Source organism: Myotis nattereri, assembly GCF_964212035.1.
Source record: "Myotis nattereri genome assembly, chromosome: 20".
In the NCBI taxonomy this organism is placed as follows: Eukaryota; Metazoa; Chordata; class Mammalia; order Chiroptera; family Vespertilionidae; genus Myotis; species Myotis nattereri.
In genome coordinates this window covers 16,343,772-16,359,572 of record NC_138096.1, presented here as the reverse complement: position 1 = coordinate 16,359,572, position 15,801 = coordinate 16,343,772, and the positions used below count along the sequence as shown (strand labels likewise).

The window sequence follows — 15,801 nt, the reverse complement described above, 5'->3', positions numbered from 1 at the left end:
GCTGGGCCTCATAGCAGAACACTATAACTAAGGAGGTAACTCACATAACATCTGGCTGTGAAAAGAAGCTGTGTGTCCTCTGCCAGGGAGTAACAGTTGAAAATTCAGGCACCTTATTAAAGGGAAAATGCACAAAATTACCTGCAGAGCCACACACCTCGTACTCCAACAGAAGGAGGGTAAAGTGGAATGGAGCTGTGAGAGCAGAAGCCATAATTGGGGACGTAGGGGTTAGAGCTCAGAAGGCAGACACCCAAGTTTCCTGGGATGAGTCATTCCCTCACACAGCGGAGGACATCTTTCCCACATAAACATTTGCCTTGCCTGGGGGGAAAGGCAGTTTATACACCCTATTGGAAACCCCTTGCTCTGAGGCAACTTAAGAGATTAAAAAATAACAATCAACCTCCAGGCAGAAGCAACTGCCCCTCCCTGTTGAAAAATAAATAAATAAAACTCTTGCTACACCTGAAGTAAATTGTCTGGGAGGCAATTTAAGTCAAAACCTTTTCAGTCTGTAGACAGAGGTAGTCTCTGGAAGCTTTGAGTCTTTGCCTGATCTAATTAGTCAGAAAAAGCCTTTAACAATTTCCTGCACTAAAAATTGAGAGGTGTACAGGATCTAACTGATACATAGTTACAAATCCAAACAGATAGCCAATATGAGGAGAAAAAGAAACAATCCTCAAATGAAAGAACTAGAGAATTCTCCAGAAGAAAAGATAAATAAGGCAGAGATTGGAAATTTACCTGAAACAGAGTTCAGAGTAATGATGGTAAAAAATTGCAACAGCATAAAAAAGATATAGTAACTATGAAAAAAGAACAGTCTGAGATAAAGAATGATATAGCACAAATAACGAACACATCAGAAAGAATACACAGCAGATTAGGAGAAGCTGGGGATTGAATCAGTGAATTAGAAGACAGAGTTGAAAATATCACTCAATCAGAAAACTAAAAAGAAAAAAAATACCAAACAGTTAAAAAAACAAGAAGACAGCTTAAGGGAGCAAATGGGATGACATGAAACATAATAATATTAGGATAGCAGGTGTTCCAGAGGAGGCAGAAAGGAAGAAAGGCATACAGAAGGTGCAGAAGATGTTTGAAGATATAATGGCAGAAAATTTCCCTACCATGGTACTGAAAAGTCACACAAGTTCAGCAGGCACAGAGAACCCTAAACAAGAAGAATCCAAACAGGCACATAGCCAGACACATCATAATTAAATGCCAAAAATTAAAGACAAAGAAGAGAACCTTAGAGGCAGAAAGAGAAAAGAAAACTGTTACCTACAATGGAGTTCCCATAAGGCTGACACCTGATTTCTCATCAGACATTCTACAGGCCAGAAGGGAATGGCATAAGGTACTCAAGGCAATGGAAAGCAAGTATTTGAGACCAAGATTACTATATCCAGCAAAGCTATTATTCAAAATAGACAGTCAAATAAATAGCTTCCCAGACAAAACAAACAAACAAAAAACCTAAAGGAGTACATCACACCAAGCCAGCATTATAAGAAATGCTAAAGGGATTGCAGTAATGAGAAAAGAAACAAAGAGATAAACCTAGCATACAGTATTAAAATGGCAGTAAGTATGTATCAATAATAACCCTAATTGTAAATGGGTTAAATGCTCCAATCAAAAAGTGTGATGTTGCCGAAACAGGTTTGGCTCAGTGGATAGAGTGTCAGCCTGTGGACTGAGAGTTCCCGGGTCCGATTCCGGTCAAGGGCATGTACCTGGGTTGCGGGCACAGGATGTGCAGGAGGCAGCTGATCGATGTTTCTAACTCTCTCTATCTCTCTCCCTTCCTCTCTGTGAAAAATCAATAAAATATATTTTTTTAAAAAAAGTGTGATGTAGCTGAATGAATGCAAAAACATGACCCAACTATATGCTGTCTACAAGAAACCCACCTCAAAACAGAAGACACACACAGGATGAGAGTGAAGGGAAAGAAAAAAAAAATCCATTCAAGTGGAAAAGCAAAAAAGAAAAGATGGAGTAGCAATACTCAAACCTAACAAAATGAACTTTAAAATGAAGGCCCTACAAGAAACAACAAATTCACGACATAGAACTAAAGGGTTCGATGCAACAAGAGGATATAACCCTGGTAAGCATATGTGAACCCAATATAGAAACACCTAAATATATGTAATAAAGTAAAATAAAATAAAAAAACTTCTAGAGGACTTTAATGGGAGAGATCAATAGCAATATAGTCATAGTAGGGGATTTTAACATCCTTCTGACTTCACTGCATAGATCTTATATACAAAAACTTACCAAGGAAACAGAGACTCTAAAGGACACACTGGATCAGATGTATTTAATTGACATTTATAGAATATTTCACCCCAACACAACAGAATATACATTCACCTCAAGTGCACATGGATCATTCACAAAGATAGACCACATGTTAGGACATAAAACAAGTCTCCACAAGTTCAAGAAGATTGAAATTATATCAAGCATCTTCTCAGATCACAGTGGAATGAAATTAGAAATAAACTACAGTAAAAACACCCAAAAACATTCGAACACATGGAGGCTAAATACCACGTTATTAAACAATGAATGGGTTACCAATGATATTAAGGAATAAAAAATTTCCTGGAAACAAATGAAAATGAACACACAACAATCCAAAAATCTCTGGGACATAGCAAAACAGTCCTGAGAAGGAATTTCATAGTACTACAGGCATACCTTAAAAAAAAAAAAAAAAAAAAAAAAAAAAAGGAAATCAGAAATAAATTATTTAACCTTACAACTTAAAGAATTGGAAAGAGAACAACAATAAAAGTACAGAGTAAGTAGAAGGAAGGCAATAATAAAGATTAGAGCAAAAATATATAACATAGAGATTGAAAAACAATATAAAAAATCAATAAAACCAAGATCTGGTTTTTTGAAAGCATAAACAAAATTGATAAACCATTAGCCAGACTCATCAAAGAGAGAGGACCCAAATAAATAAAATCAGAAAGGAAAGTGGAGGAGTATCCACTGAAAGCACAGAAATACAAAGCATTGTAAGAAAATACCATGAACAACTACATTCCAACAAGCTGGACAATGCAGAGGAAATAGACAAATTCCTAGAAAAATACAATCTCCCAAAACTGAATTAGGAAGGATGAAAAAACCTGAATAGGCCAATAACAACTGATGAAATAGAAGCAGTAATCAAAAAACTCCCATAAAAGAAAAGCCCAAGTCTGGACAGCTTTACAGGACATTGCAAAGAAAGATAATTACAGGCCAATATCCTTGATAAACATAGATGCTAAAATCCTCAACCAAATCCTAGCAAATCACAACCAGTAATATCTTAAAAAGATCACACACTATGATCAAGTGGGTTTTATTCCAGGGATGCAAGGCTGGTACAATATTCACAAATCAATAAATGTGATACATCACATAAACAAACTGAAAGACGAAAATCACATGATCATATCAATAGATGTAGAAAAAGCATTTTACAAAATCCAACATTCTTTTTCAATAAAAACTCTCAGCAAAGTGGGAATAGATGGAGCATATCTTAACATGGTAAAGACCATATGTGACAAACCTACAGCCAACATCATACTCAATGGGCAAAAAATAAAACCATTTTCCCTAAGAACAAGAACAAGACAAGGATGCCCACTTTACACCACTCCTGTTCAACATAGTAATGTAAATGCTAGCCATAGCGATTAGATAAGAAGACTTAAAAGGCATCCAAATTGGAAAAGGAGTAAAACTGTCATTATTTGCAGATGACAGGATATTGTACATAGAAAGTCCCAAAGACTCCATAAAAAACAATACCTACTATCCTATATAATAAAAGGCTAATGTGAAAATCGACATAACAGAAGAATTACTGGTCGCTATGACGTGCACTGACCACCAGGGGGCAGACGCTCAACACAGGAGCTGCTCCATGGTGGTCAGTGCACTCCCATAACGGGAGCACCACTCAGCCAGAAGCCCTGAGCTGGGTTCACAGCTGGCAAGTGAAGTGGAGGTGGCGGGAACCTCTCCCACCTCTGCAGCATTGCTAAGGATGTCCAACTGATGGCTTAGGCCCAACTGTTGGACATCCCCCAAGGGCTTCTGGATTGCAAGAAGGCACAGGCTGGGCGGAGGGACCTCCCCCCCCCCCAAGTGCACGAATTTCATGCACCAGGCCACTAGTACTTAATAAATGAATTCAGCAATGTAGCAGGATACAAAATCAACACCCAGAAATCTGTGGCTTATTTATACACCAATAATGAACACAGAGAAAGTGAAACAAAAGAAGAGAAAACAAAAAAAATCCCATTTACCATTGCACCAAAAAAAAAAAAAAATTAAGATACCTAGGAAAAACTTAACTAAGGAGGTAAAAGACCTGTACTCAGAAAACTACAGGAAGTGGAAAAAAGAGATAGAGGAAGACATAAACAAATGGAAGAATATACCGTGTTCATGGATTGGTATAATCAACATCATTATAATGTCCATACTACCAAAATAATCTACAGATTCAATGCAATCCCCATTAAAATATCAAGGGCATATTTCTCAGACCTAGAAAAAACTCTCCAAAAGTTCAGATGGAATAAAAAAGGACCATGAATAGCCAAAAGAGAAGAACAAAGTTGGAGGGATCAGAATACCAGATATCAAGCTATGTTAAAAGCCATGGTTCTCAAAACTACCTGGTACTGGCACAAGAACAGAAATATAAACCAATGGAACCGAATAGAGAACACAGAAATCAAACCAAGCCATTATGCTCAATTAATATTTGACAAAGGAGACAAGAGCATACAATGGAGTCAAGTTAGTCTCATCAATAAATGTTGTTGGGAAAATTGGACAGATACACGCAAAAAAATGAAACTAGATCACCAACTTTCATCATACACAAAAATAAACCCAAAATGGAAAAAAGACTTAAAAGTAAGATGGGAAACCATAAAAATCTTAGAAGAATACATAGGCAGCAAAATCTCAGACATCTCTCACAGCAATACACTTATCGACACATCTCCTAGGACAATGGAAACTAAGGAGAAAATAGACAAATGGGACTACATCAAAATACAAAGCTTCCACACAGCAAAAGAAACCATCAACAAAATAGCGAGAAAGCCCACTGAATGGGAGGATGTATTTGCCAATGTGGCATCTAATAAGGATTAATCTCCAAAATTTATAGGGAACTCATACAACTTAACGAAATGAAGATAAACAATCCAATCAAAAAAAGGGGCAAGGGCCCTGACCGGTTTGGCTCAGTGGATAGAGCGTCGGCCTGCTGACTGGAGGGTCCCAGGTTCAATTGCAGTCAAGGGCATGTCCCTTGGTTGCGGGCACATCCCTAGTAGAGGGTGTGCAAGAAGCAGCTGATCGGCGGTTATCTCTCATTGATGTTACTAACTCTCTATCCCTCTCCCTTCCGCTCTGTAAAAAATCAATAAAATATATTTAAAAAAAAATAAATGGGCAAGGACTGTCCGTGCAACCTGACCAGGGTGACCTGCTTGCTGGGCAGACATCGCTCCTCCAACCTGGGACTGAGGCCACAGCATAGGAACAAAACAGCATTGTTTCATTTTTCTTTTTGTTTGTTCATTTAAACGTATATTTAGAGCTGCGCTTTGTCAGAAACCTTCCCTCCTGCTTTTACTCCCCCGCTGACTGAGGTTTTCCTTTTCAGACATTGAACCTGATCTCTAGAGCAGGTCATGCACTAGGTGCGCGAGCGCATAGAAACCCCTCTGGAGGTTGGTTGAACAAGGGAATCACCAGGAAACAAAATGCAAACTAATCTTTTTACCGATTCCTCTTTTTACCCCCAATATCCATCTTCAGTAGCAATGGGATCTGCCCTATAAATACAAGTCCCTGGTGTTTATTGCAGATAACCTTGTTTACTCTCAACTGTTGTTTGTGCAAATCGTACAAGGTCTTCTATGCTCAAGCTTGAAAGTGATTTCCTAGGAGACAAGAGGCGCTGCCCCCCTGAAGATGACAGCATTTATGGACGCGAGGAAGATCTACTGGAGTTCTTCCTGTCTCCTTCCTGACATCACAGCACCTGCGCAGTTGGGGCGGGGACTGAGGGGAGGTGCGACGTCCCCTGTGGGGTCGCCCTGGGTTTACTGGGGGCCCGGGTGCTGCTGGCCCCCTTCTGAAGTGTAATGCATAAGGGGCACCGTGACCACAGCATGCGTCTGGGTGCTGTGTTTTTTTTTTCTTTGTTGTTCTCTTGCAGTTATTGAACCTGTATGCATGGGATCTAACCTCTGCCACAGGTACATCTCTCAATGGGCATTATTGCCGTGTAGTGTAAAGAGTCAGTGAGGCAACTCTCAGAATGCGGTGTCAGCCTTGTTTTTCTAGAGTCATGCTGTTGTTTTTAAGTCACTTTCTGAGGGAAACTAGAGGGTATAGCTGGAGCATTGTGCGTGTTGGTGTGCTTCTGTGGGACCGAGCTGCCCAGCCAAGTTGCAGGGATACCAAGGCCACAGGGTGGGCTCCTGAGTGAGACATGATTCCTCCAAGTTGGACACAGGGAGCCACCTGTCTGTCCCCTGGCACTGTTTCCTCCAGTCTCCACTTTCTACCTTTATCATGTCCTCCTCGTAGTTCCTTTATATTTGTTTGTATTTAATGTTAACTTTCCTAGGAGCTTAATTGAATTAAACCTGCTGGCAATATTCTCAAGTAATTCCATTGTAAACTCCAATTGAATGCTTAGTATTTAGAGTCAGCCCCCCGCCCCAAGCAAGGGAAGGCTGTTCTGTGGGGTCATAGGTCGGGGAGGCCAGAGTTCGGTGGTCTGACCTGCTCCATCCAATACTGCTCCAGTGTTCCCAGTGGCGTCTTGGTTCATATCTCATATCAGGGTTTCCCCAGGTTGGGCCATGGAGGCTGTCCCAGCCTCTCCCGCTAAGGAACTGAGCTAGTAGAGAACTGACACCACATCCACCTGTCACCAGGGCCCCATCCATGGGCTCCCCTCCAGCCATTGAAAGGGAATCAGCTGATTCAGGTGCAGGCTCCCAGGGAGAAGGAGAAATCTCTCCTGACCAAAACTCATCCTGTGCCATGGGTTTGCTATGGCTGTTGGACGGCTTGTTATGAGAATTTCCAAGATGCTGACGTCTGATCCTGACAGGAGATCAAACCTGAGGTCTTCCAGGTCCAGTGATCCTGGAGGGACAGGAGGTGCACCAAGGGAACAAGGTCAAGGGTCCCAGTCTTTCCATGTCACTCACATTTCCTGTCACTCAGATTCCCCCTGCCCCTCAGATTTCCATAGTCACTCAGCTTTCCCGTGTCACCCAGATTTCTCATGTCACTCAGATTCCTTGTCACTCGGAATTCCTTGTCACACAGATTTCCTGTCACTCAGATGTCCTGTCACTCATATTTCCAGTGTGACACAGATTTCTGGGGGCAGGCAGGCTAGTATGGACAGTGGACGGACTGATTCCAGGCTCTAGGCCTGGACCTGCATGTGCTTGACGATTCATGGCATTACCTTCCTGAAGACACTGTCAGCCTCTCTGAGCCACGACGGAGACACCCTGTCCCCTAGGACTCCCTCCAAGGCCCTGTCACAGTGCACATCACAGTGAAGCAGGAGGAGAGCACACTGGTGCACATGGGGTTGGAGAGGAAGAGGCTCCACCACAGGCAGGACAACAGCCTGCAGAAGGTTCTTTCAGTCTCCACAGTCTTTCCCTGAAGTGGGTGAGAAGTCCTCATTCCCAGAAAGGGATGCGTTTACAGTTGGCACATTTATGGATCTATGAGATCGAGGCTGAGACTGCTGCCCTTTCCTAGGAGTGCTCACAGCTCTGGCCCAGCTGCAGAAGAAAGCGTTTTTGTGCAGGAGGGGACATGTGACTGCTGTCCCTTTGGGGATACGGTGACAGCTACCAACAGGCACAGAGATGGTCAGTCTGGCCTGGGCAGAGTCTGCTCCGGTCTCTATTGGATTAAACACGAGCGGGGAAAATTGCCTCATTTAAATGCCTGAAGAAGGCCAGGTGATGCAGGGACATGGCCTGGGACTTCCCAACAAGCAGGCACAGGCACAGGAGCCTACTCCCTAAGCTTTGGACAGACTTATTGGGTCCAGAGGAACATGGAGGGACAATGACAGACACCACGTCTGACCACAGGGCCAGCTGCAGCAGTGACAGTTACCGCTGACCTCCTAACACCCACATGGAGATGTCCACACACATCAGGGCTGGATAGGATCTCAGGCCCATGATAACAGAGTGCACAGACAGGGGCTGTGGGGGTCACCATAGTGGTCCTGAACCCAACACAGACCTAAGGTGTATGTGACAGACCTGGGGGAACCTGGCTCCCCTTAGGTGATGGAGGAGCACCTCCCAGGAGAGGCACGACCTTCTCCATAATAATGAGGACTCTGAGGCCACAGGTGGATCCAGCACTGAAGTAGGGGTAACACCAGAGCACAGACACTCATCCATGCCCTCATCTCACACCAGGGTTCTGCACCCTCACTTGGCAGGTCCTGCTCTGCCCTGGAGTCAGTTGAGGGGAGCAGTGGGAGCCAGTGGGGTGGGCACACCCCAGATGTTGGGATCACTGTTACAAGATGTGGACACTTGGAAAATCCCCAAAACTTCTTATGATTCTGTATTCAGTTATTGAAATGGTATCATGACCAGGCTTCTAATCCAGGACACTCTCAACTGCATGAAGGCACTGCCCTTCCTGTAGGTCTCCAACCCAGAGCTCCCTATATAGCAGGAGGACATGCAAATGGGGCTCCCTCTCTTCATAAAAACCAGTGTATCCCTGACCCTGCAGCTCTGGGACAGGAGTCCAGCCTGAGGATCCCCAGATGTTCCCATTCTCTGATCAGGACTGAATATAGAACACTCACCATAGGGTTTGGGTTCAGCTGAGTTTTCCTTGTGGCTCTTTTAAGAGGTAATTTATGAAGAAATGGAGACACTGGGTATGTGAGTTGATATGAGTGATAGAAACTGTGGATGTGTGAGAGTTTCCTGATGAGGACATCTTTGTGTTTGCAGGTGTCCAGTATGAGGTATAGCTGGTGGAGTCTGGGGGAGGCTTGGTGCTGCCTGGGTGGTCTCTGAGACTCTCCTGTGCAGTCTCTGAATTCACCTTCAGTAGCTCCTGGATAACCTGGGTCAGTCAGGCTCCAGGGAAGGGGCTGGAGTGGGTCTCATTAATCCTGATGAAAGTAGCACATACTATGCAGACGCTGTGAAGGACATATTCACCATCTCCGGAGACAACGCCAAGAACACACTGTATCTGCAAATGAACATCCTGAGATCTGAGGACATGGCCATGTATTACTGTGCAAGAGACACAGTGAAGGCAAGTCAGTGTGAGCCCAGACACAAACCTCCATGCAGCAGAGGCTGTGACCACCAGGGAACGCCCAGGGTCCCTAAACACAAGGACCATCCCAGCAGCAGGTGAAGTTGGAGGTTTGGGCTGGTTTCCTGTGTGGTTTCCTCTTCATGTCACAGTTTCCCTCAGGGAACCTCTGGATTCCTGATTCTGCACTTACCTGACGTCTCTGAGTGAGAAAAGTCTGTTGCAAAAAGGGACAACTTTCACACATGGGCAAACCTCAGACACTCTTTTGCCCAAATAATAACCATCTAATCTTCTGTCCCAGGTCATGCTGCTGACTCAACAACAGTGTAGCTCAGCTTCTCATGGGTCAGGGTCCCAACAAGACAGCAGCATGACAGGAGTGTTCCGGACAGGGGCACCAGAGGAGTGTGACCCCAAAACTAGAGAAGAAAGAACCTGGCTTATCATCATGCACATAGCACCAAGAATAGGTGCCACCAGACAGAGGCAGAGTGACCCAAAGCAGTTTGGTACATATGTGCATGCCAGCGACAAACACACACAACAAGTGAACATGGACTGTTTATTCCATACATAACTGACATCTCTGGGAATCACAGGAAAGACCTTCAGGAACTCAGATCTGCTTTGATGGAGACTGGCTTGCAGTTTTATTTGTCAAGGTGGTGGCCGAGGGAGAGGATTTCTACTTCCAGGGGCTTGGGTGGTTTCAATCTCCCAATGACATCTAAAGACAGAGTCATGATTTTTTATCATATTTCTCTTCATTGGCAGATGGAGAAGAGGCAAGAATAAGCCATCAGTTATCATCAGTTAAACAAAAATAAAATAAGAGTATGGCAACCTATTTTACTTAACACCTCTACAAAAATGAGCAAAAAGATTAGATAAACTGTCATTATGTGTGTTCAAAAATTAGGTCTACAGAAAATGAGAAGAATAAACACAAGTAAGCAAGTGATGATAATGATGGTGGCGGTGGTGGTGCTGTGGTGATGGTGATGATGAACTTGGACTGAGATCGTGGTCCAAAGTCTTGGTGGAAACGTGTACTTTATCCAAGGTCATCAGTTTTTATATTTGTTTATTTTTAATATATATTTTTTTATTTATTTCAGAGAGGAAGGGAGGGGAGAAAGATAGAAACATCAATGATGAAAGAGAATAATTGATCGGCTGCCTCCTGCATGCCCCACATTGAGTACTGAGCCTGCAATCCAGGCATGTGCCCTTGACCGGAATCAAAAATGGGGCCCTTCAGTCCACAAGCCAATGCTCTTTCCACTGAGCCAAACTGGCTAGGGCCAAGGTCATCAGTTTTTAGAAGGCCTTGTGTCAACTTAGAGTTGGGCCTTTGGGGGTTGAATTTTCCAATGACATCTAAAGAGGAGGCATCTGTTTTCTCTTTAGATAAAGTCTCTATAAAAAGTCATTGTGTAGAAAACCACCAGAAAATGAGAAGAATGATTAAAAGTAAGCAAACTGGGGGGGCTGGGAGTGAGTTGGGAGAAGTAATCATCCAAGAACATTATATGCATATATATATGGCCCATGGCCACAGACACTGGGACAGTGAAGGCCTGGGGCAGGGCGGGAGCGTGGGGGGGGGGGAAGCAAATGGTGATGTTGGTTATGATTAAGATAATAATGATGATGATGATTAAGATGATAGTTATGATGGACTAAGAGAGAGGTCTTGGTCCAAAGAAATTATGTCACAAATACAAACACACCGTCACTATGTCTCCTCCAGTGAGAGGTGTCCACTCTTCCCTGCAACTATTGAGAGATTTCATAAATGGGACCCTAATGAATTATGCAGCTTGGGTGACCCAGGGGGAGACCATGTCAATAATGACCCCAAACGTATCCAAGTGCAGATCCTCTGGACCTGGGGAGGTGATACCTTCTAGAACAGAAACACTGTGAGAATGTGCATGTAGGAAACAGGGATCCACTTCGCACCAGTTTGCAGTGATACATTCCTTATTCTTCCTCCGGTTGTGAGGGTTGGTTCTCCTTAGTGTGTTCATTACTGGTGATTTTCAAAGGCATCTCAGTTATATTATCACCTCCATTTTCTTTTTTAAAAAATTGTTTAAATGTTATTTTGCTGCACAGTATGAGAAATGGACTTTTAAAACAACTGAATTATATGGAAAATGAACAGCAAATAAATGAGACCCATGTTAAGTAAAAGTTCAGCTAAATTTCTCATTAAGGATATAAGAAGCACACATAAATTTGGATTCTACAGTCTTCTTTAAGAAGTCGAAGTCCTTCAAACAACATTGCTATGAACTGGTCCAGAGTATAACAGAAGATAGGAAAGTCTAACAAGGGGGATGATCTGTAGCTGGACATTTGTAAACAAGGATCTGAAGTCCTGCCAAGAAGAAGTGAATGTTCTATCAGAAGCACAGCATGGCTTGCAAGTGAGTCACGCTGGGTCAAGATTGCACACAATCTTGCGTTCCAGGAAATTTACCTCCCTGAGAAAGACTAAGATTAAATAGTCGTGGGTGTAGAGTAGAAAGGGAGGGCACAGCTGCAAGTTGTCTTCAATACGCTATTGTAATAATATAGAACAAAACAAGATTTTGTTGATTAACTGCTGATGCACTAACCTTGTACCAAACCCCAATAAAAGCGATAGTGAGAGTGCAGAGTTTGCTACATGCCTGCGTGAGCTGTAGCCCTCTGTCCGGCACCAATAATCCTGTGTGCTCAACTTACCTCTGCATCTTTGGTTCATTAAACATCCCTCAACAGTGATCAGGACACCTTTCCTTGGTGCTGCTTTGATGATGTTATCCACACGCAGAATCACCTCTGCTGCTTCAGCTGCAATCAGTAGAACCTTCACTTCACTTGGAAACTTCCTGTGATGCCCAGCACTGCCATAACCAATAGCACCTTCCTTCATATCCAGTCCAGCATTTGTATTGCCTTCATGATGGGCAGCTCAGGCCTGTGCTACCAGATCTGCACTGTCATAGATGGCATTGTCAGGTGTAACAATAAGCAATATTCTCAGTGCTTGAGCTAAGAATCCATTTCAACAACTTCTTTACCTGGTGTTTATTGGCAGCTGAGCCATCAGCAGCTCAGAACAGCCTCCTCCATAAACTGTTCTAGAAGCCTTCACAGTGTGTGCAAAAACACAAAGGGCATCATGCAAAGATCTTTCTGCTTCATCTAAAATGTGCTGAGTGGCACCACAAAGAACAATAGTGTAAGCTTCACCAAAGGCTACCCCAGAAACATGAATGAGCGTGTCTTCTCCAATCATGACTTCTTCAATGAGCTTGCAACTTCCAAGCTTCACTAGTTCTGGGTGGTCAAAGGTAGAGGCAATTTCACCACCTGTGACAAGAGCCAGGCATTCTACATATTCAATATCATAACTCCAGCAGCACCAAAAAGCTGCTCAGGATGATTATAAATTTACTAGAGGCCCAGTGCACGAATTCTTGCACATGTGGGGTCTGGCTGGCCCATCCCCAATCGGGGTGGATCAGGGCTGAGCTTGCTGGAGTGAGGGGGTGAGGGGCCGCAGGAGGTTGGCCAGGCAACCCCACCCCTGATCGGGGTGTGGGGGCCAATTGGGGTGGTGGGGGCCTATCGGGAGCAGAGTCAGCCAGGGGGAGAGGCCACAGAGGTTTGGCTGACTGGCTCCTCCCCCTATTGGGGGTGCAACATGGGGCGGGGCCAGCTGGGGGGAAAGGCTCCACCTCTAATCCAGCCAGTTCCCAGGCCAGATCACAGGCCACAGTGGGCATCATAGCAACTAGTCATTCTCTCGGTTCTGGTTATTACAGCGTTCTAGTTGTTGGCTTTATATATATATATATATATATATATATATATATATATATATATATGTATATATATTGCCTGTTAATAAACCAATTATAAATTAATTGTCTGCTAATAAAGCAATTTATCCCATGCTTAAGAATACATTCAATTTTCTTCTTCATTTTTTTTCCGTTTTCTGCTTGATCTATTTCAGCAACCTTTGCTATAGAATCAACTCTTATATGGAACCGAATATCTTTATTTTGTCTGTATCCATACCAGTATTTTTAAGAATAATTTTAGAATTATCAATTCCTTTTGGTTGATTTACTCCTATTTTTTTAATCCAACAGAAAGACTTCATCTAAATAGGAATCCAACAGACTTCCTCGTAACTCCTTGATGACATGAATTGCCTCCAGATTACCAGAGCACTTCAATCTGAGAAAAGTTTCTACAGCTAACTTAATAAAGTGATCTTTGTGATGAGTAAGGTTTTTTGAGGATAATGCTGTTCCTGCTATGCTCATTAAATCTTGGTAGAATTTATCTTCATTAGAACCATGATCTACTGCCGAATTGAACAGAGTCTGTTTTGCTGCCTTTGTGGCTTCTCTCCAACCCACAATAATGGTCTGAGGATGAAACCTTTTGAAATTAAATATTCTGCTTCCCTTAGTCATTCTGCTGCTAAAATAGTAACAGAGGTAGTGCCATCCCCAACTTTATCACCTTAGACCCTTGATATATCAACTAACACTTTAGATGCTGAATTATCAACACCAATGCTTTTAGAATACTTGCGCCAACACTGGCCACCATAAGAGAGGCATCTCATTCACTGCTTCCCAGAATTGTGTCCATACCCTTGGGTCCCAAGGTGCTCTAGACCAAGACTCTAATTGAGATGGACCAATAAAGGAAGAGAGATGAGCTGTTTCTGCTGTCTTCATCAGCACCAGCCTGGAAGATGTTGACAAGTGCCAGGGAAAGGGATGCTGTGGTTTTGAAGAGGTGGCCACTCACACTTCTCTCTCTCAGCTCAAGGCCTGAATCCCAGGGGAGAAAAGACAGATGTGAGGCCACATGCGATGTGCAGGGGGTGGGGAGTCGGCCACTCACATTGGAAGGTTTGACCTCTATTTTCTTATGTAACCACATCTGATTTTTCCCACAAGGTCTACCACTATCACTCCAATGTGATCAGTGTCCCTCCACAGTTGCTAATTTCCACAGTGTCACACTCCTTTCCCCAGTAGACTCACTCCTTCCTTCCTGGGAATGAGATGAGTAACCCATGCAAACCCCCATATATATAGGCACACATGGTATATTTTCTTCTCTGTGATAAACGGTGTGTACCAGTCTCCATCCAGGGAAACCTTTCCCCTCTTGGCCAGGTTGGCCCCAGGCACATCTGTAAACACCAAGGGACTGGGGACCCTGATGAGAACAGCCTCCCCTCCATGGTCCTGGGAGAAGTCAGCCCCCATGTCCAGGTGCTCACCAAAGGGCCAGCATGTTCTCCTTGAGCTGCTCCCAGGGGCTCTTAAAGGACCTGCATCCAGGAGTTAGAGTTTATGACTTAATTCATCCAACAAGATTATTGACAACCCAGGTGGTAAGACTTTGCACTCTGGGCTTTGTTCATGGAAAAATGGAGGAAATAACCTTTGAGATGCTAAAAGCAAAGAATGAAAATCACCTCCTGCAGAAGTGGGCCTACTTCCTCCTGTCCCAGAGCAAGGAGGGCTGTGCTGTCCTCTCCACTGTGACTTACTCATATGATTTCGGGCACAATCCTAGAATTCACAGGCACGGGGTGTCAGGGGCTGTATTTAAAAGGCTCGGTTCCTGGGCAGGGAACTGCCCTCTGTCCATGGTGACTCTGTGCCCTGTGCTCACTGTTCCCTGCAGCTCCACTGCCAACAGTCACAGAGCGTCCCCACAAATATCAGAAAAGATGTTCCTGAGCTAAACAGGCACTGATGCTGAGTGTGCACACCAGGCTGGGTGACAGCACCTCCCACGTGCAAGCTGAGGACTTGGCACTAGAGTCCTGGGCTGTGGAGGCTTATGTTCCTCAGGTTCTCCCCCGAGGCAGCCACATGAGGCCCAGGGCGTCCTTGCAGAGAACCACCTGCGTGCAAGTAGCAGGACTGGGGCTGCCACTCTTTCAGAAATGCCAGGGGAGGCTTCCCCATGGCAGACATGCCTGCCTTGTCTCAGAAGCTGGTTCAGACACTTTTCATCTCACTGCGAGGTTCAGAACAACCACTAGGGGGCACTGTCATCTCCACAATTCTGTCCCATGATGTTTCCTGGGAAGTTTTATGTGCAACCTGCACTGGAGAACCTTAAAACTCCCACTTTCAGTCCTGATGGAATGTGTCTCTCACTGTTCACAGATAAGCTTCTAGAATGTGCAGACCATCCGTGTGCCCCTGAATCCTGGCCCAGGCACCCTGGTCCACCAGTCCTTCCCATGTGACCACAGGGAGGGAGGAGCCCCCTGGCAGTTTAGACAGACCCTCAGGGAAAGATATGCAAATGCAGTGCCTCCCCTGTTTATGAAAGCCTGCCAGGCTGTGT

The 15,801-nt window shown here is 44.0% G+C and overlaps 1 pseudogene across 1 annotated transcript; it reads right to left on the bottom strand.

Moving 5' to 3' along the window:
• Nucleotides 1-11,222: 11,222 nt before the first annotated feature.
• On the bottom strand, nucleotides 11,223-14,202 carry LOC308535558 (T-complex protein 1 subunit beta-like; annotated as a pseudogene). Its single transcript has 3 exons — nucleotides 13,318-14,202; nucleotides 12,145-12,844; nucleotides 11,223-11,317 (listed from the first exon to the last, which is right to left on the bottom strand). The product of its transcript is annotated as a T-complex protein 1 subunit beta-like (transcript).
• Between the last annotated feature and the right edge of the window lie 1,599 nt (nucleotides 14,203-15,801).